This window comes from Chanodichthys erythropterus, chromosome 2, assembly GCF_024489055.1.
Source record: "Chanodichthys erythropterus isolate Z2021 chromosome 2, ASM2448905v1, whole genome shotgun sequence".
In the NCBI taxonomy this organism is placed as follows: domain Eukaryota; kingdom Metazoa; phylum Chordata; class Actinopteri; order Cypriniformes; family Xenocyprididae; genus Chanodichthys; species Chanodichthys erythropterus.
The window spans coordinates 24,038,801-24,060,080 of record NC_090222.1 but is presented as its reverse complement, the minus strand read 5'-3'; the positions used below and the strand labels follow the sequence as shown (position 1 = coordinate 24,060,080).

Sequence of the window (21,280 nt, the reverse complement as noted above, 5' to 3'; positions counted from 1 at the left end):
ATATTGAGAAAATCGCCTTTAAAGATGTCCAAATGAAGTCCTTAGCAATGCATATCCACTCAAAGAATTATTTTTTGATATATTTATGGTTAGAAATTTGCAAAATATCTTCATGGAACATGATCTTTACTTAATATCCTAATGATTTTTGGCATAAAAGAAAAATCAATAATTTTGACCCAAACAATTTATTGTTGACTATTGCTACAAATATACCTGTGTGACTCATCATGACTGGTTTTGTGGTCCAGGGTCACATATTTTAGACTACATTTTAAGATGCACAACAAATCCATAAACAGTAGTTTGTATAATTTAATTTTGAACATTTTGTGATTTCTTAGCACTCTAAGAAGAACAGATTTGTCAGAAAATATGGTTATTGTTTTTGTGAATAATTCAACGTTTCAGTTTCTGATTAAACTGGCAAATATACATACTTTTTAAATTCGTATTTGAGTCTTGTTGAGTTCTTTTCCAGATAAAATATCAAAGTTTATCCCATCATTTTTTAAATTTTGTGAGGTTTATGCTAAAAAAAAAAAAAAAAAAATCCTTTTTGACAATGTGGTTAAAAACAACTTTATTCAATATTTATATTTTACTTCCAGTAAATTTATCGCATTTAAATATTAGGATTTTTAAATATTTATACTGGAAAACATTTTGAGTGAGGGGCCTTAAAAATTTTACATATATTCACAAAAACTACAGCATCTTAGGTTCCATTTTTTGGTGTTCACTGTGAGAAAGGTAGGGAGCAGAAAAGCAGAAAAACAAAAAAACAAAAACTGCTTTCCTCTTGAAATAACTTGACAGATTCTTGACTGAGTTTGCTTTCTCAAACAGCTGCTGCTGGCTGAGTGATGCGCAACAATTTAATGAGCTTTCTCAGAGCAGAGGTAGGCTTTGGTTACATAGTGTTTTTATCAACAGCAAGCAATTATTGAAGATACAACAACACTAAGACCTTCATCATTATTCATGACAAAGGTATATAATTGACTTCAAAAGGACTGAACCACAAATTTATAATGAACGCATCTGATTTGCACAGGTTTATTACTGTGATTGGGGCATGCTGTGCATTATAGAATTACACTGCTTGATTACTGGAATTTTCATCTGGATTGATACAAACAGATGTAAACTAGAAGGGCACAGAGAGAGACAAATGTAGACAGGAGACATTGTTGTTATCACTCCATAATGGATGTCCATACATCAAAGATCAGTGCGAGACAGCCTAATGACCTCTGACACTGTATTGATGTGGTTCTTAAACAAGGCGATTAAGAGGGTTTCGGATGGGGAGAGCGCAATGTGAATTATTCATGGCTGTCTATGAACAATGCACTGGACTGGGAGACCCAGCATTACAGCATTTTCAATGCAGACAAGGAAACACTGAAAGGAAGTTCATACACACATACAAATCTCAAATCACTCAGATCCCATTTCAGTGATAAACAAAGCAGAAGAAGAAGAAAAAAAAAGATATGATTTTCATATTTTCATAATTCATATAACTGGAAAAAATGAGCCATTTATATTCAATTCAAGATTATTTATATAATGCTTTTCACAATACATATCGTTTCCAAGCAGCTTTACAAAAAAATGGTTGTTTCAGTGTTATAATTAGTAAGTATTCTGTTAACAGCCAGAGATGAGAGTGTCAAAGTAATGTCCATATGGCAGTGATAAACAGCTATAATATGTTATGTGGTTAGTTAACATTATGTAATGAATGATCAATCTCATAAATTGTCTGCATTAGAAAAGTGACCTGAAGTCAACAGGAATTGGTGATTTCTGGCTTCATTCCATTACTAACAAGAAATAAGTATTGTATTAATTGAATATTAGCTTGATTAGGTCTAATCTCACTTGAATTGTAATAATGATAATGAAATTGGAGCAACAGACAGAATGATAATGAAACTGTGACATAAGAAAAAAAAGTGGAAGTAAAGGGTTTGGACTGTGCTTATCAAATAAATTAGTAAATTAATTAATAAACCAATAATGCTGGAACTTGAATACTGGAAATCCAAAGAAAAAGACACTCATTTTGCACTACTTTTTACAACAGGTTCATGTAACATCAACAACAGAGAGACAGAGAAAAAACAAATCCAGACAGAGGTCAAGTGAAGAATGAACTGAAAGCACAAGGAGAATTTGACAAAAGATGATGCAAGATACCATCTCTTTATTCAAACATATGGAGGAAGAGGGAGTATCAAACACCTGGGACATCCTCAAGCTGACATACAGACCCTGCTGTACTGACACTTCACTCACTTCCTGTAATGTAATTTACATTAATGTAAAAGTTAAAAATATAAAAATAAAGTAAAATAAAATAACTTTCACTTTTGCAATTACTTTTTCACTAATCTAAGACAAAACACCAGTAAACAACCACCTACACTCTTAAAAATAAAGGTTTCAAAAGGGGTTTTACGAAGTGTCAAAATAACTTTTTTTTTTTTGGTCCCCCAGAGAACCAGTGAATATCCTTTTTTTTTCTTAGTGACATTGAAAAAAAAAAATTCAAAAGAACATTTTTTTCCACTATAAAGAACCTTTTAATGAATTGGAAAGGTTCCATGGATGTTAAAGGTGCCATAGAACTTCTTTTAAAAAGATGTAATATGAGTCTAAGGTGTCCCCTGAATGTGTCTGTGAAGTTTCAGCTCAAAATACCACATAGATTTTTTTAATTAATTTTTTTAACTGCCTATTTTGGGGCATTAACTATGCACCGATATATAGGTTGCGGCCCCTTTAAATCTCGTGCTCCCCTGCCCCGGAGCTCGCGCTTGCCTTAAACAGCAAACACAAAGTTCACACAGCTAATATAACCCTCAAAATGGAGCTTTACAAGATGTTCATCATGCATGCTGCGTGCATGGATCGGATCATGTGAGTATTGTATTTATTTGGATGTATTACATTTGATTCTGAATGAGTTTGAGGCTATGCTGCGTGGCTAAAGCTAACATTACACACTGTTTGAGAGATTTATAAAGAATGATGTTGTGTTTATGCATTATACAGACTGCAAGTGTTTAAAAATGAAAATAGCAACGACTCTCTTGTCTCCGTGAATACAGTAATAAATGATAGTAACGATGGTAACGATGGACATTAGCAACATGCTAACAAAACATTTAGAAAGACAATTCACAAATATCACAAAAAATATCATGTTATCATGGATCATGTCAGTTATTATCACTCCATCTGCCATTTTTCACTATTGTTCTTGCTTGCTTACCTAGTCTGATGAATCTGCTGTGCACATCCAGATGTTAATACTGGCTGCCCTTGTCTAATGCCTCAATCATGGGCTGGCATATGCAAATATTGGGGGCGTACATATTAATGATCCCAACTGTTACGTAACAGTCTGTGTTATGTTGAGATTCGCCTGTTCTTCGGAGGTCTTTTAAACAAATGAGATTTATATAAGAAGGAGGAAGCAATGGAGTTTAAAACTCAGTGTATGTCTTTTCCATGTACTGAACTCTTGTGATTCAACTATGCCAATATAAATTCAATATTTACTTCTAGGGCACCTTTAAAGGTTCTTAAAATTTATCTAATGCATGAGAACCAATGACGTTCATTCTCGTGTGTTACGCAGCGCATTTGAGCTTCTGCACGAACCAATGAGGTTTGTTTTTGTGCAGCAAGCAAACTTATGGTTGAGCTTCCGTTTATGTTCGCTGATGAATGTTTATGTGAATAAAAGCCTAAAATTCAATCTGTTCATCATATAAAGTGATTGAATCTCCTCAGAAAATTTGGACTAAACTGCTCGATTCATTAGTTTTATGATCTCTTTATGAACTTTTTGAAGCGACAAAAGTTGTAGTATCATGGACTGTAAATTGAGGGACAGAACATTTCTCATATTTCATTAAAATATCAATTTGTGTTTCAAAAAAAGTCTCTGAGTAAATTATGACAATTTGTTTCATTTTTGGGAGAACTAACTCTTTTAAGTGTAGTTAGTATTAATCTTGCACAGATGTTTAAAATTCAAGGAAAAATGGTAACATAGTTTTGGTTTCACTTTTAAGATTTGTTGGCATAGTAATCTGATCTGGATCATGTATCATGGATGAACTAGTAAACCAGCATTCGTATGCAAGTCTCACACATTGAGAAGATAATGTAAAATGAATGTGCTTGAGTATAGGAAAAAACAAAACCGCCGAGCCATTTCTTAGAATAGCCCACAGAAGCTTATAGACAGGAGTGGAAAAACACATTTTAAAGCTCTTTTTTTTTCTTTCTCTGCCTCCCACTGTCCTAGTGACAACTCGCCAGATTTGATAACAGAAATGTCACCTTGTTCGTCGTATGTTAATTGCTCCACCAAGAATGATATAAATATCTCCCGACTGGATGTGGTTGGCTCGCTTCTAGTGGTTTCCAGGTTAGCTGACCCTGCTGCTGTGGAACATGGGTTCTTTAATGGAGTTGAGAGTAGATTCAAGGACCCTAGAGGCCACATGGCAGCTTGTCAAGACTGTAATACATAAGGAGACCATCTTGATTCAAGAAGCTAATTTTGTCTAATGCTTGTATAATTACAATACAAAATTGATGGCAGTGTTATGGCTTTTAAGTGATCATAATAATCCAATCACGCTGTATATGAAATATTATTCATTGTCTTCATCATGTCTGGCCCATTAAAATTGTGTTTTTTTATTATTAGTTGAGCAGAATGACGGATAAAGAGTTAGTGCTTCTCTTTCCAGCTCTTACTCTTGGCAACCTGGCTCCGGTTCCCATGGAGACCGTCCTACAGCTAGCCGCGGCAGATGGAGGGTGAGCTGGAGGTCTAAATTTGTCCCCCAGCATCCTATCTGAGTGTAGTGGCACGCCGGCAAGAGGAAGTAGATAAACAGGCTGACCTCCACACGCCAGTGGCAGAATCTCATGACCCCACGTGTCCCCTTGCTGAGACCTCAACATGTTCATCAAAGACAAACCGGAGGAGGCGGTGCCGCTGGCCCATTCTGCCAGAAGGCCCCTCCTGAATGTCACGCTGCAGGAGTCATAGGCACACCTCACCACCCCGCCTGTACTGGCACAAACATCAACATTCAGTAAAGATCATGGGGGGAAAGACATCACGACCCCTCTGGACCGTGCTGGTTATCGTCCCTGTCCAACAAACAGGAAACATCCTGACGGAATAATCACTAGTGACTTGTTTAATTAGGTGCCAGGAACAGCTATGTTTACAGACTATGGGCAGACGATATGAATATCATTTGCTTATGCAAAACAGTCCGCTAACGCAATCTATTCATGTATAGTTGACTGTAAAAGCATAGAATTACACCTTGTGACTGTTCTCAGAACAAGGACCTCACGTGGATGACCACATGCCACACCCTGTTGCAGGCCTGCTGTCTGTTGGCTCTGGGAAGTTTGTGCTTGTGTGGACACCGTGATTGAATTACTACAAAAAAAGTGTTCGCTCTAAATCTGAACAAAGACATGAGCTTTTCCAATTTTGTGTAAGTATACAGCCCAAAAGCAAAGCTGAATTTGGACAAAAGAGTAGAACAAATAAATAGGCTTTAGGATTTAAGATATCAAAAAAGAGAAAAGGGACAAATGCATTAATAGCTTAGTATGTAATACAAAGAACAAAATATACTGTACAGCACTGTTCAAATGTTTTTTGTTCCTCTTTTTTTTTTTTAAGAAATTGAATACTTTTATTCAGCAAGGACACATTTAATTGATCAAAAGTGACATTTACAGTGTTACAAAAGATTTCTTCCAAATAAATGCAGTTCTTTTGAACTTTGTATTCAAAGAATAAAAAAAAAAAAAATGTATCAGTTTCCACAAAAAAATTGAGCAGCAATGTTTTCAACATTGATAATAATAAGAAATGTTTCTTGCGCATCAAATCAGCGTATTAGAATTCCGATGGAATAAATTACATTTTAAAATATATTAAAATAGAAAACAGTTATTTTAAAGTGTAATAATATTTTACAATATTGCTATTTTATTTTGCTCAAATAATTACAGCCTTGGTGAACATGTGAGACATTAAGAAAAAAATAAATACTGACTCCAAACTTTTGAACGGTAGTGTACATATATGGTGGCATTTTATCTGTTTTTATAGTTTCACAGCCCTCCATCCCTGATATATATTTCAAAGCAGCTATTTTAAAATGCAAGGCGAGGAAACAAGTCAAGTCATGTAACATTTATATATAGTGCTTTATACAATTCAGACTGTTGCAACACTATTTTCTTGTTTATTACTGTGGAGCTAACAGACTAACAGCCTAATATAAGCAAAACAGGCCTAAAGGGGTCATGAATTGAGAAATCAAATTTTCTTTGAGTTTTTGATATCAAATGGTCATACTACAGGAATATACAGCAAGTTTCAGAACTGAAAGCTTTCTTCTTAGTCCAAAAACAAGAAAACCAAGCCCAGATTATGACTGGTTGTGGAATGTGCCTATTTATACGTCATAGATAGTTGAAAGACCACCTCTGCAGAAGAAGATCAACGCCTACATCTACATTGTTACTACTGTAGCCAGTAAGTGTACAGATTATGTGTACATGTCTAACCAAAATCACCAGTTATCAGTGATTTCTGATATGTAATGATTCATGTACAGTGTTCTTTGTCTCAAAATCGTTTATAGTCATTAAATCAAACCAGTGACTAAGGGAGTTTTCACGCCTGAGCGTTTGTTTCGGAAACTGGTGCGTTTTCTCCCTTGGCTCGGTATGTTTAGGCATATGTGAACACGGCAATCGCGCTCGGACCGCACCAAAACAATCGTTCCGAGATCGCCTGAACGAGGTGGTCTCAGCCCAATTGCAAACAAACTCGGAAACGGTTCGCTTGTGGTGTGAAAGCAATCTGACCCAACGGACCAACGAACCAAACGATATCATATTTCATAATGGGAAATGTGTTATATAAAATGCAGCAGTGTTTGATTATGTGAGAGAGCACATTAGTCAGGCTACTGCAGTTAAAAACCAAGAGCGCCTCTTCATCTTAAAACATTGTGTAATCACGCTTCTCTGTGCAAGAACGCTGTCTCGACGAAGCCTCGATTCCCGCTCTAGCTGCATTATAACATTCATATACAAGTGTTTGCATGTGTCTCGACACAGTCTATAAGACAGCGCAGGGAGATACAGAGAGATTGTGCTTGAATTAGAACTAATGTAGTACATAATTTAACAGGAATGGCGGCTACATTTGTATAGTGTTTGGTGTGTCTCGATAGTAGGTACTAAACAAGCTACAGTATGCTCATGATGCGAACTTGTCAATCATTATAATCATCATTATGGATGATGCAGAGCAAACTCTGACCAATAAGGGGACAGTTGTACAGGCATGTGACTTGCATAAACACATTTTGGTACACTTTGAAATATTGCCTTGTGAAAGGAAACCGAACCAAGAAGAAAATGCAACATTGTAACAAATTAAGTCCCTGTTTAGGAACAATGCAATCGATCTACAGGTGTGAAAACACCCTAAATGGTCAACTTCATATTGTTTCTCTTAGTAGGATGAAAATAATTATTTAAACTGTGATTAAATTATATGTAGAAAGTGATCAAAGAACGCTCCCTTTACAATCGCTGGAGCTGTCAATCAAACAGTGCGAGGTTTGTCAGTGAGGAAGAGTTCTGGACTCTTGCCAAAACTCCCGTTTGAATCAATGAATCTCTTGTTTACATTATTGTGTTTGCACTGTTACTTATGATGAAAGCATTCGTTAGTGTGCAGAAATCAAGTTACAATGAAGAGACCATTGCATTCATGCACCCAACATGTCTGTCATTGGCTATATGCTCATCACTGCAACCTTTCATGCCATGATCTCAATATAATGCTATAACCAACACTTTTCACAATTAGTAAACTTTGAGAACTGTAATAGTAAACATTCTAAAAGTTTTCAAGACTTCCACATGTAATACTTAGCTATTTTCATAAGCAAAGATGTTAGCCAATCACAGCAGTGGATGTTTACATTGAAGTCTCACAGTAGGACAAGCCCCTTAAAACAGAGCGTTCAAATCAGAGGGCTAAAATCAGGGTAGGAAAAATGCCTTTTATTTCTAAATTATGGCAATTTTTGATGTGAAAGTCATACTAACCTAATAAGTGTACACCAGGAAACATTATAAAATAATAAAATAATGCAGTTCATGACCCATTTAAAAATGTGGGGCTACATATATCTGGAACTATGCATCACAAGAAAGCACCACACCTGCTGAATAACTATAAACTATTTGGTTTACCCCATAGACATTCAGATGCTGACAGACAGACTTGTGAACAGGGGAGTTCAAGAGGCTTTTTGTGTTTACTTTGATTAAGGAGCAACAAGGGCAAATCAGGTCAGCAGGTCTTCAGTTTCACCAGCCCAAGGTGCTTTCTGAGCAGGTATGCGTATCAGCAAAAAAGCACAAGCCATGCTGGATCCGTTTTATTTGTTCAGCCTCACGTTTTAGAACAGAAATTAACAGTTTTAAATGAATAGTTCACCAAACTAAAATGCACCATAAAAGTATCATAAAGGTTCTATACAACTTTTCAGTTCAAGTTTATTTGCATAGTACTTCTCACAATACATATTGTTTCAAAAGTAGCTTCACAGAAAATGCATGTTTTAATGTTACTTGTGCACATTTTCCAGATCATCTGAAGTCATCCAATAGCTTTTTGTGAGGAACAGACCAACATTTAAGTCATTATTAACTAAAAGTCTTTACATCTGTCCTAGTATTTATTGGTGCATTCATAAGAGGCCATAAGATATGTCTGATTCATGAATCATTCTATTGAAACCAGTTCAAAAAAACAGTCTAAATGGCTCATTCACAAAATGGATTGATATGGCTCACTGAAAAACATGCATTTCTGCACACATTAGCTAGCATATGGTTTCATAAGACTTGAAATACAGTACACAAATCATATGGACCATTTTTATCATACCCTTATGGTGCTTTTCATCCTTTTTAAAAGCTTAAAATGCTTAACTGCACATTGCTTGTAATTGCATGGAAAACAGTTTTCAAAATGTATTCTTTTTGAAAGAATAGAAAGAGTCGTACCAGTTTAGAACAACTGAGTAAATAATGAAAGAATTTTCATTTTAGATGAACTATTCCTTTAAAAAGTTTTAGACTGGTTAGATAATAAAGAAATACTAGGTGACACATGCCTACTTTAAGCGTACTGCTAAACACAGCCACTCAGGGCTTCCATAGTAACCCGAGACAAAGAATGAGAAAGATGAGCTGTGCGAGTTTCATTCATTTACATTCACGGAGGAACAAGTGGAACGGCTCAGTCTTCCAAGCCACCCACAACATCGTGTTCACGGGCCCGTCAATCACCTCACCCTTCGGCTTTCAGAACACAGGGCTGATAGGAAAATTCCACCCACATCAGGAAGTGAAGCAAGCAAAGTCTCTAACGGGGAGCGACGGTGAATCAGATGGCCCCCAGAACTCTAACAAGCGCAAGGGCCGGCCCACACAGCCGCCGCTGAGCGCTCTGATATGATTAGTCATACTCCGGCTGCATATCTGAGCTTCTTTATTCCCTCGTTACCGCCACCTCTCAGGTCTCTCCTGGCTTTAACTTTCCAAAAACAAAGCAGCGTTAATGAGGAAGCCTCTCTGGGCTTTTCACATATGCACTTTACCTGTACTTCACGTCCTCTTCCTGTTTGAGGGATTCTCTGAGACATGGAACATAAGGGCCTTGGACACCACAAAGAGCTCTAGCTCCCCATATTTGACACACTAGCACACAGTTCTAGAAGCACTGTTTTTGCCCTAAAGATCATACAAATCACACAGCCTCAGGCGGTTTCAACTCAGCAGGTTCTTACAACTGAAACAATTAGTTAACTGAAACAGTTACAGATAACAGCTCAAACACTTTAAAAGCTAGTTTATGAGCGGTAGAACCTATTACATGCGATTACATACATACAGAATGAGTGATTTGTGACAAATTTCCCTTCCTGTATGTACAGAACATGTGAAAACATGAAAAAAAAAAAAAAAAAAAAAAAAAAAATCGCAAATGTTCTCAGTTTTTTTTTTTTTCTTCCAGTAAATATCTAAACATCATTTACTCACCCTCATGTTGTCCCAGACTCGTAATACAAATTCATCTTTGGAACACAAATGAAAACATTTGAATGAATCTAATAAATCTAAGCTATTTCATTCAACTATGACTTTGTCGCTTCTAAGTTCATAAAGAGATCATAAAACTGATCCATACGAATTGAGCAGTTTAGTCCAAATTTTCTGAAGAAAAACAATCGCTTTATATGATGAACAGATTGAATTTAAGCTTTTATTTACATATAAACATTCATCAACGCACACATCAGTTATGGAAAACAGAAACTCAGGCATGTTTGCTTGATGTGCAAGAACCAGTGAGGTTCACTCTTGTATGTTCCGCAGCACATTTGAGCTTCCGCAAGAACCAATGAGGTTTGTTCTCATGCTTCAAAGCAGGTATGGTTGAGCTTCCGTTTGTGTTCGCTGATCAATGTTTAGGTGAATAAAAGCCTAGATTCAATCTGTTCATCATATAAAACTTTCGAGTCTCTTCAAAAAATTTGGACTAAACTGCTTGTTTCATATGGATTAGTTTTGTGATCTCTTCATGAACTTTTTGAAGAGTCAAAGTGATAGCTGCATGACAGAATGAAAGCTCTCAGATTTCATCAAAAAGATTGTCATTTGTGTTCCGAAGATGAACAAAAATCTTACGTGTTTAGAATGACATGAGTGTGAGTAAATAATGACATAATTTTCATTTTTGGGTGAACTTACACATATATATTTAAAAGTAAAATAATGAATATTATTAATTAGATTTATTCATATAAATAAGTACACACACATATTTTATATATATATATATATATGTGTATAAAGCGATTTGTATATATGTATATACACACACACACAGCTATGGAAAAAAAAAGAGTAGCCTGGACTATCTGTTGAATACCTCCCATTCAAAAAACGGATAAAAAAAATATATATATATATATATATTTTTTTTATCCGTTTCTTGAATGGGAGGTATTTAACAGATAGTCCAGGCTACTCTTTTCCATACAAATTTACAATCAAAGTAGAAGCACAAAAGGAAATCAAAGGGTTTGGAAAGACATACAGATGAGTATATATTATTGCCATTAATTCAGGATATATAATCTTATGTTAAATTGACTAAAGAAAAAAAAACTTAAGATATGATCTTGTTTTAAAGATGTTTAGATATCTTTACTGGGGGAAAAAAAACAATTAAGAAAATGTTTTTTACAGTGTGCGCGCGCACACACACACACACACACACACACACACACACACACACACACATTCAGTCCTGTGTAACGTAACTCAGATGCCACGCATTCATAAAATGTGATGACATCAAACTTAAATGCAGCGTTAACAAAAACAGTCAAATACTCACTCTGAAAGCTGATCCCTTTTAGTCTAACAATTCCAGTTAGTGTCCGTTATCCACACATAACAGAGCGTACAGTCGATTAGACGGGAGGTAGTGCCGTCCATTACCTGAGGAGTTGTGCCACCTCACACTGCTAAAGCATGAATGAAAGCCACCAAACGACACGGCGGATATGAATGTTTGTGTGTGAGTGGGTGTACTTCTGTGAAGTGAGTGAGGGGGAGGAGGGTGAAGAGGGGAGAAAGACAGAGAGAGATGGGAGGGGGAGAGAAAGAGTGAGAAAGACAAGGAGTACGAAAGCGAGTGGGTGTGAGAGAGACATGGAGACACATGGCGGGAACGAGGTGGCGGAAAAGGGTGTGTGAATGAATACGGTCACAGTGATTGAATAACAGGCTTCTTCTCCGTGTACAAGGACAACCAGGAGCTTTATTGTTGTGATAGCCAATGATGCATTTCTGGCTTCGTCAGTTGGTCAAGTACTTCATTACAGGGCCATGAACTCCAGAGACACTGATGGGGACATGTCTCCTCTTCAGTATTCAGAATAGTAGACTAACTCATTGACCGAATCTTAAATGTTTACTTTTAGTACCAGCAAATCTTAAATATGTGGTTATATTCTTGGCTTATTCATATTTTAATTTACAAATAAAACATGGAGTTTGAGACATACAACAAAATATGATTTCTTACACAATGTATCGGTCATTACTTTTTAAAATAGCAACATTTTAACAGACAGGAATCAGAATGTTAACAATTATACCATTTAATTTTCTTTCCTTAAAAACATTATAATAAATATAATATAATAAATATAATATAATATAATATAATATAATATAATATAATATAATATAATATAATATAATTAATATAATTAATATAATATAATATAATATAATATAATTAATAATATAATATAATATAATATAATATAATATAATATAATATAAAATATAATATAATATAATATAATATAATATAATATAATATAATATAATATAATATAATATAATATAATATATAATATAATATAATAATATGTGTGTGAGATTAAAACAGAAAAAAACAATAATATTAAGAAATATTATTACAATTTAAAATAATGTTTTAGCATATTTTATAAAAAAAAATGGAAAAGTTGAATTTTCAATATTAAGTGTCACTTGATCTTTCAGAAATCATTCTAATATGATTTTGATTATCAAGAAATATTTCTTATTAATGGTAAAAAAAAATGTGCCGTTTGATATTTTTGTGGAAACCTTTGCCCTAACTTATTAACTTATTATGTGGAAACTTATTAATTTTGTTTTTATTAACATTATGATCAATTAAATGCATCCTTGCTGAATAGAAGTATTAATTCCTTTAAAAAAAAACTTTTGAAGTGTAGTAAATATATACTGTTTAATATTATAGGTGATACATTGATTGTAGATTTTTTTGTCTCAGTACACAAGAAACAGTGAGTACTGAACTCCACTGCATTTATCAAGGGTAGGTCGTATGATGTCATTTCACAGATGGAAATGCATAACTGTCAGATCACCTCAGTTTGGTCTTCTTAACTGAAAAAGCACAGCTCCATATTTGGATGATGACATCATGATGAGCGGGACTATTGGCTGGGTGGAGTTCTCAACTATGGAAGCACATGTGAGTATGTGAAAGTGTGCAAGGAAGCATCTGCCACTCTAAAGAATTAGAACTGATTTTAAGCCAGAAAAGATGCTCTAAAATTTCAGAAGGAATTTGTAAGATGTTCCTAGATATTGAGAGCAACTATGATTTTGGGAAAAACAGAGTTTGATATACAGTACTGTACGAAAGATTCAAAGAAAGCTACATACCACAACTGACATAACTACAGTCCAACTCTCAACTATTTAAACAATTATCTTTTAGTTGTCCGCACATATTAACACTCACACATCCACACGTTTCACATTTAACAGCTCTGAGTGTGAATGGAGGTCACAGTTATAGGAAATTCCTCCAAGAATGTGAGCTGTGGCTCACAAAAGTTCCTGCTGCACAAACAGAGAGCCGTGATGGTGCATTGTGGGCCGATGAATAAACATAAAATGGGGCTTTCCCAGTGAACGGATATCATGAGCACTAAGAATCCTGGGAGAATTGAACTGCTTTTCTCATGATGCCAGCAGCACTAAAAACACTTTTTATTAAATGTTTTCATCACAAGGTTTCCCTGATTCTTGATTTTTAATTTATGCCACTGCGTTCTATTCTGGTTTCAAAAAGTACTAAAACAGTTGGAAAAAAAAAAAAAAAAGGAAACAAAATCTAATGAGAATGTATGGAAAGAAATAGCTTTTTGTTTTCTACAGAAAGTGTCATATAAATTTCAAACTAGGGACTAAAGACAAACCATAATATGTAGCTAGTATGAAGTGTTTAAAATAAAAAAAAATAAAATAAAAATAAATAAATAAATAAAATAAAATATTGATCAGATATTTAAAATTAGGCGGCAAAATATGTAGCCATTATGAAGTGGTTTAATAATAAAATAAATAAAATAAAATAAAATAAAATAAAATAAAATAAAATAAAATAATAAAATAAAATAAAATAAAATAAAATAAAATAAAATAAAATAAAATAAAATAAAATAAAATAAAATAAAATAAAATAAAATAAAATAATAAAATAAAATAAAATAAAATAAAATAAAAATAAAAATCTTGAAACACATATTATATTTATATAAAAATAAACCCATAAAAGGTCAAATTTGGCCCCTGGAATTGATTTTGAGAGACTTTATTGCTATTTTTCTGCTTGTTTTTCTTCCTCGTTTCTCTCTCTTTCTCTCTCTGTTTTATCAATCATCCCAAATGATTGTGTGACCTTCAGCGTCATGTGGAGCAGGGCAGTGTTTGTGGCCCTTGGGCCGTGCGTGTATTGTGTCCGTCTGAATGTGATCTTTGTGGAGATGGTCAGCGTATTTAGGAGGGGTGGGAGCTGTGGCCAGGCATTGCCCATACTGTAGCCCTCTGGGAGGGGAACTCACATTTCCGTCATCTCTTTGTCTTCTGTTTTTCCAAGAAGAGATGGGACAACAGAGGCTCTGTAAATCTGATCAACAGGGCAAGTGCTATACAACAATGGCATGACGGATTGTCTTGTTAGAGCAAATCTCCGTTACTACAGCATGCGAAGAGAGCTAGGCCAGTGCCCTTGGACCTTGTTAGAAAATACAAGATACCATAAAATCAAAAAACTTCATTAAAATTAGAAGATGATCCAGGCTGTCAATACCAGATCAAAACGAAAATAATTCTTCGACACTTGGATATCATGAAAGCTACAGAGATTACATAATGAAAATGGGTTTTGAGTCGTCAGTGTTCTTTCTACAAACTTGAACAGTTTTAGCCTGAGGTACTGTATCTGTATAAACACGACAATTGCTGAGTAAGGACCAATACCTTACCAGGTGTGTTTGCTTCCTGGAACCTTGAATGCCAAGAATTCAAGGGAGTAGCATTGTGACACATCAAAGATTCTGTTTTGTCAGCCCTCATGCTAAGGCCTTGACAGTGGTTGCCAAGGCACTGCCCTGTAGTTAGGTTGTTGCTAGGGGGTTCCTTACTATTATAAGCCAAAAGAGCCAAACCTCTCTGTGATATTGTCATCTCCAGACTATTGTGGCTCAATGTACAATGTACAACTTCAATGTGCTTCAATTAAAGCGGAACTCAGTAAGATTGTCTTATAAAGTCATAATATATAATATATACATTGTTTTTGAATTACCGTAAAGTTGTGAACCCAGTGCTTGCCTCAAACATACCACTACAAGTCAATTAACCATCGTAAGGACTTAGAAAACTATTTATGAAGGTAAAAAAGTTACTTAGTTCTGCTTTAATTAATAAAACCAAACATTTAGCTAATTCGATTTATACTGTTCAGTGCTTCCCACACATTGACTTTGCTTGGGCGGGCTGCCCACGTATAATAACGGCTGTATTATAAGTATATTTGGAGACACATTTTTGCTTTTATTATTTTTATCCTCTTATACTCTTATATCCGCGCAAGATAATGAAACCATCCGCGATCGAATAGCTAGTCGTTTCGTACCTGCTCGTTATGTGTGCGCCAGAACTGTTTACTCCCGCTAACATTCCCATGGGCGCTGCATTTTTCAAAGTCACAAGGCGCTTCAGACTCTATGTTCAGACTGCTTCAAAGTGATTCACAATCAGTGAAAAGTGCAGAATTATGCCAAGCAATTTCTAATGAACTCATGTTGATGAATTATTACAATGTCTACTTCATGGCCTTTATATAAAATGTTTTATACGGTTGTAAGAATCTGAAGGATCAGCCTGCAATAGTACAGACATTTCAAAATAAGAGTCCTGGTGTATTTCGGGCTTGTTTATAATTAAAAGTTGTATAGTTGTTTATAAAAGTGGTTTATAATTAAAAGTTATATTTAATTAGATCTCCATTTAATTCATAGTAAATTATTGTAGTCTCCCCCACAGGAAGAAAAGACGAAGAACATTATTTGACACATATATTATTAATTTTATAAATTTTACTAGTAAAATCTGTGTCTCATTCACTGAGAGAGAAACTATATGACAGCAAGGAGAACATAGGAAAAGGAGAACCATTTAAATGCTGCAATTTTGCATAATTTACAATGCATAATTATGCATAATATTAGTATGTAATTAAATGTAATTAAAATTAATTTCAATAAATAAAAATACTGTTAAAAATCACACATTATTTGTTTGTCACATGTAGTAGACCATTTTTGTGCCGTGGGTAAAGGGAGGATTTTTCGCCCGGCTACCACCGCAAGTATATTTCAAACCTGTGGGAAGCACTGTTGTTTAATTCCATTTTCCTCAGACCAAGAAATAAAGCACAAACATCATTATTAATGATTGGGTCAGAGGGGGCACTTTTGGCCATTTCTCTAATATTCACCCTCCCCTAACCCAAAGTATGAGCAACAATCATTACGTAGCAAGCATTACTACTAAGAATGAGCTTTTTGTGGCTGCTCAAAGTCAGGTAGTGCATTTCCTCCAGGTGGAATGACAGAAGCTTGCCATTAGTCTATACCTCCAGGGTGACATCTCCACATGACTCCCGTTTGTTATTCTCATACAGACTCTTATGCAACTAATGCGTCTTCTCCAGAAATTTAGCTCCAGGCACTAAAGCAACAGTTTAAACAGGTGGGGTCCTGAAAATTTAAGCATGTCAGTTAATTTACAGAATGCGGACATGACTCTCGGTTTTAACAATGTGTCACCCGTTCAAAAGCTGAAGATGCTCTTAAAAAGACTTCAACTTTTTATCAATGTCATTAGATGCATACACATTTAGAGGGATTTAAAAAGAGATTCTTAGGCTGAAAATGCTGGCACTATAGCAAACTTTCCCAGCCTTCTCAGCAAAACACTCACTTCTATTAGTGTTCTCCTGCAGTGGGAGTGATGAGGGTTTGTTTTTAGAGCGAAAGCGATATAGGAGGCCTTTGTCTCCTTGGCTGTCACCACCCAGTCTCTCTCCAGAGGGGAGATGGTTGAAGGTGGGGGACTGAAAGTCAAAAATAGCCTGATCCCCAACGATAAAACACCCACACATGAAAAAGTGAATAACTCGCAGCCAGTGACTCTCCCTCACACCCCTGATGGCAAACAGAGATGCTAGTTTGGTTTACAACAAGCATCCACAGTGCCCCTGGTTGTGGCAGTTATGTGCTCCCTGTGTAATTCCACACAATTTTCCACACAGGGTTATCTGTCGTTAAGATTGCATGGGTAATCTTTGACAAGTTATACTTGCTAAACAGGCATTGTGATGCAATGTGTACATATCAAGGTTTACGAGGCACATTTATGTCATTCTGGCCCAATCCAAGACTGTAATTTAAATCAAATTAGCGGTCTTGGACTTTGCAGACAGATGAAATGTATTTTTGCATTTCCGCCCACAAAATGAGGACCTATAAAAAGGGAAAAGGGAAAAATGGATCTGCTTGTGAAAATATTTGCAGAGGGATTTCAAATGGCAGACCAAATAGAAAACAGGGTTTTAAAGTTCAGGAAAAGTACTCAAAACAAATCAACAATTCAGCTATTCCTTAGGCCCCGTTTACACTACTATGTTTTCATTTTAAAATGCTTAAGTTTTGCTACGGTTACACCTGTCGTTTACACTATGACGGTGTTTTCGAACCTCGAAAACCTTGAAAATGCTGCAGACCCAGGGTTGCGTTTCAGTATAAATGGAGACTTTTGAAAACAATGGCTTCGCTGCCCACGTTCGCTCTGCATATCCTTGACGACCGTGTAAACAATAACATGGAGACTGAACTGCAATCTCTGCTGGCTTTGTTGTAATTTTTAGCAGCCATTGTGCAGTTAAATTTTTTTTAATACTTCAGCTACCTACATGCGCAAGAGGCAACTGTTTACACTTGTACGTCGATACCCAGTGTGCATGAACGCTCATGTGACATGCGTTTTCAGTCATGTAGTATTATGGAGATCATTTCCAAATCACTGTGGAAACGCCAGTGTAGACAAAACACAGTTTTAAACTGAAAACGCACTAGTGTAAATACATGGGGCCTTAATTTATTGGGTGTGATAGACCCATGTACATTTGGCAAACGCTTTTTTCCACAATGATGCTAGCGCAAGACTTGGATTTCTTGAAGTCCAGATAGTAAATTATCCCTACCTAGAATTGATCTTGCAACTTATTTAGCTATACTATTGGCTGTTTCTGTAGCTCATTTGGTAGAGTATTGTCACAGAAAACTGTTTCCCACTAACGTTTGGATGAGTCACTTTGGATAAAAACATCTGCCAAATGCATTAATGTAAGTGGACATACAAATGTACAGAATGTGTATGGCTATAGCACATTAAAGGACATTAATTAAAAAACATAACAGCTAAAACAGAGCATGCTAATTAAAGCACTGTCAATGAATGAATAAATAAATAATAAAAGGTTATATATTATATTATATTATATTATATTATATTATATTATATTATATTATATTATATTATATTATATTATATTATATTATATTATATTATATTATATTATTGTGTATGTATGTATGTATGTATGTATGTGTGTGTATTTATGAGCTCATGGCTCATGTACTGCATAAAAGCACATACTGTATATAAAGTAACTCAGTCAATCACCCAGACAGGTGCACATAGACACCTCCCACTCTCTTGGCCTAATGTGAATGAGATCCTGATGGACTACTGGATGCAAGTCCTTTTTGTTTTATGAACGATCAATAAGGCTGCTCTTTGGCTCGGATATGTGATCTGATTATGTCTGTACAGAGTAATCCTGATTCTGTGTATAGTCTGCTTTGCATTAGTGCACCAATATCCCTCACAATTCTCTTAACCCAGCTTCACTGAGCCACACTATACAGAAAAGCAGCCAAAAATCCCTCAACATCATGGGCTCGATTCCAAATTCAAAATACACATGAATCTAGACTGTTCAAACTCAGGTGGCACAGTGAAATACTGCAGCTTGAAGCTCTCAGCAGAAGCATGAGTAGGAGTGAAGCTCTCCGGTGTTATGTGTTGTGTAATACAGCACTTGTGCATCCTCCCCTATCATTTACATTACATTTATGCCTTTGGCAGACACTTCAGCACATTTAAGATACATTTTATCTGTATGTGTGTCCCCTGGGAACTGAACACGTGACCCTGGTCTTGCATGCTCTACCAGTTTAGCTACAGGAACTACTATCAGCATCTGCAGGTTACAGTTATAGGTTTAGGTTTTTCATTGCGAGGAACCTGAAAAAGCTCTCTCTCAGTGAACAACAGACAAAAGAAGAGATATATAAGTGTAAGAATATAAGAAGACCAGAGAAAACAATGCTTAGAAAACAAACGTAAAAAGAACAGGGATGTCTGTGAAAGTAAAGGGGCAAAATGAGACATGTTCTGACAGAAACTTCCAGCTGTCATGGCAACAATCAGAATCTCAAGTTACTTAGTGGAAGAAAAATTAAAGAGAGCAACAAAGAAGAGAGAGAGACAAGAATGAGCTTGACATGTCAGGGGAAGAGAACACAAGCGATAAAAATAGAAGGAGGAAATCACACTTTTAGAAGCCGCCCACTCATTTCGAAGCCGACAAGTTTCACTCGTCATTGCGTGGGTGACAAGTCTCAAAGCACAGGGAAACCACAACACTCTTATACACAGCAACAACTTGAACTTGCTGAGACATGACCGACAAGACCAGGAAGTGGTCAGTGAGGCAGGAAGTGACACTGATGAAAGAGAGGGGATTAAAAACAAAAATGTTTTCACCTGCACTAGATTAAAAATAAGGGGATCTGAAACTGGCCTGCATCAGCCAATAAACTCCATTGGCTGTTTCAAATTTTACACAATAGCTCCATTCAAATAAGTAAAAAACAAAAAAAAAAAAAAAAAAAACAAAATCAGCTCTCTTTTCATGTGGCATACACAAGACATCAACCTGACGATGACCTGAGAGCAAATTTGTCACTGTAAACACAACGAAAGAGTCAAAAAATAAGAATGTCTGATTTCTAACCTGGCACGAGAACAGCTTCTCCAACCATGTGTAAAGAAAAACAAACACAGCCAAGCTCTCTTTTTTTGACACACACATTCATGACAACAAACACATTATAATATAGATTTGCATGCCCTGCCTCCTGTGTATCAAGAGCACAAGACTTGAGTCCAGATCACAAAAATATTCAGTGTAAAGCTACAATAAACAAGAAGGGTGGGTCAAAGGAACCTGAATGTGATTAATCCAAAACCCATTGCTGGAACAGTATCCTTGTTGGTCTGGGAACAACATATCACAATGTCAAAAATATGTGCAAAAATTATATCTTTAGGGGTACCTCAAGGGCAATAATATGCACTCTTTATGGGTAGAGAATGTACAATGGCATACCTTTAGGGTACCGCCCCAGTGACAAGCTAAAGGTACAGATTTTTTTTGTGTCTTTGACAGAGCATCATCAAATCAACTTTTAAGGCTTGTGTTTGGGGTTGGTGTTCGACTTACAGCTGAGGTTAGTGGTTGAACAACATTCTTATCTGGTTGACCGACCGAGTTTATATCTATATCTATAAGGGTTGAGTGATATAGTCACAGCTGAAACAAAATCTATAGAGCACTGGGTCAATATGTTATAATACCTACACACTACTATTCAAAAGTTTGGGGTCAGTACATTTTTTTTTTTTTAAGAAAATGAATACTTTTATTCAGCAAGGATGCATTCAATTGAACAAAAGTGACAGTAAAGACATGTATAATGTGACTTTCCATTCATCAAAGAAAGTTTAAAAAATGCATCACTATTTCCACAAAAATTTGACATTGATAAGACATTGATAAGATCTTGTAGTATTTCTTAAGAACCAAATCAGCATATTGGCATGATTTCTGAAGGATCATGCAACACAGGAGACTGGAGTTATGGCTGATGAAAAGTTTTAGCTTTGCCACCACAGGAATAAAAGTACCAGTAAATTTTTACATACACATACATATACATATATACATATACATATATACATATACATATACATATACATATATATATTTGTTATCTAGATTTGACAAATTCCTTTTATACCTGGTATTAAGATGTGGTTTGGTTGA

At 35.5% G+C, this 21,280-nt stretch overlaps 1 protein-coding gene across 8 annotated transcripts in view; it reads right to left on the bottom strand.

The window, feature by feature from the left end:
• LOC137033545 (transcription factor HIVEP3) overlaps positions 1-21,280 on the bottom strand; it is a 79,183-nt gene that overhangs the window by 23,387 nt on the left and 34,516 nt on the right. The window contains exons 1-2 of one of the 8 annotated variants that reach the window (XM_067405502.1): positions 11,564-11,675; positions 4,938-5,105 (exon numbers count right to left, since the gene is read on the bottom strand). The exons of 2 other annotated variants lie outside the window; for them this stretch is intronic. The gene's annotated coding sequence lies outside the window, so the exon portion shown is untranslated. Of the gene's footprint in view, positions 1-4,365; positions 4,547-4,788; positions 4,890-4,937; positions 5,111-11,563; positions 11,686-21,280 lie in introns of those variants that run through there. 5 more of the 8 variants (XM_067405512.1, XM_067405484.1, XM_067405522.1 and 2 more) reach the window with 5 other exon arrangements.